Below are 1,715 nucleotides of genomic sequence, written 5' to 3'. Positions count from 1 at the left end.
TCTTGCAGAATTATGGTCCCATTGTTTATTAGGTTTATTATATATTTAATTGCATATTGATTATTATCTAAAAATAAATATTCAAACATAAATTCTTATTTAAAATATATACAACAAAATTATTTAAACTCTTTATTGGAAATATTTTATTAAAAGTACGATAAAAAGAAAAATGCCAATATTGAAAAATTATTATTATTATTACCTTATATTAATTTCGCATCACAACTTTCCATGCATTCCGTATCAAAATAGGAAACTTCTTCGTTTAATCGAAAGTGTAATTTGCTTTCTGGATTCATTTTTTAAGGTTATGTTCGAAGTGTACAGTGATACAGCCAGTATCGAATGTGTTCCCCTGAGTCTGCACTATTACTGCACTAATGCAGTTTTCATATAAACTTAGCACGGCGCTAGTGCTGCATCAGTTTTCCCAGTGGAAAACGCTTAGACATGGCAGTCACGTGCGAGAAAGAGGGAACACAATTAGATTTTTCGTTCTCTCTCTAACAGGAGAAAGTGGGGGGTGCATCGTACGTGTCGCGATTCCCCCTTTCTCCTGTTAGAAAGAGAACGAAAAAAGGGTGTATTCAGAAGCACGATCGCTCAATGAGCGTTCAGTGAGCTTTTTTATCTGATTGACATATTCTATTAAATCTAAAAATATAAACCAAACAGATACAAGAGCTCACTGAGTGCTCCATGAGCAGTTGTGCTTCTGGATGCACCCAATCTAATTGTGTTCCCTCCTTCTCGCACGCGCCAGCCATCGATATCCTTGTCTAGCATATGGCAATACTCGGTCTATCTATACTAAGTTCTTGTATTGTGAAACAGATATACGTTTGTTTCACTTCAACTTATTGCACTGTCTGAACTGGTGCAGACAGTGCAGGCAAAAAGAACAAGCCTATTGTCACACTACTCGACACGGCGAATAGATGAGTTGTGCTGTGATGAGTTACAGTGCTGTGTCGCTAGAAGTACCAACCATGACAAAATAAAAGCGTGTTTTGTAGTGGCATACTGTTAAACTTAAAAGTAACATAACCCTAAATAGTAGCTCGTAAAATTGTGAATACTGTTGTTGAATGTTTTTACATTACTTGAGATTGATTGTATTACACAATACTTGTTACATTCTCATTTTAGTGACATGGATAGCGAAAGGAGTAAAATTTTTTTTTTTGTTATAGTTGACTATAGAACCACCTATTGGGGCTTTATCGAAACACATGTGTTCCAAGGAGCACCCTGACACTGTGTGACTCTGTGTCACAATTTGTGTCGTAGGTGGAAAGCACCCTACGTAATTATGGTGATTGGTGAAAAATTGAATTAATCTACAAAAAAAAGTCGGTGTAAAGAGTGAAAGAATCATTGTACGAATTCCCATCATCTTATTTTTTATGCAGGAAGTAATTCAAATGAATAACATTTAACCAAATATATTTATAGGTTATGTATAATGTAAAAAAAAAAAATTAATTTCTCTCGTAGAAAAAGTCTTGAAAGTGACAAAAATACAATTGATTATATTTTCACTATTTTCACAAAAGACGTTTATTTCGTAAAGAATTATATTTATATTTATTATTTTAGTATTGCATGTAAATACAAATTGTATTATGGATATTGTTTTTACAGATAAAAAGTTGCTGCGATCTCTTGTGAACAATGAAAAAAACAATGAAACATCAGAAATCAGAGTAATT

This window comes from Cyphomyrmex costatus, unplaced genomic scaffold (genome assembly GCF_001594065.2).
Source record: "Cyphomyrmex costatus isolate MS0001 unplaced genomic scaffold, Ccosl1.0 scaffold334, whole genome shotgun sequence".
In the NCBI taxonomy this organism is placed as follows: Eukaryota; Metazoa; Arthropoda; class Insecta; order Hymenoptera; family Formicidae; genus Cyphomyrmex; species Cyphomyrmex costatus.
This window is presented reverse-complemented; position numbering follows the sequence as displayed.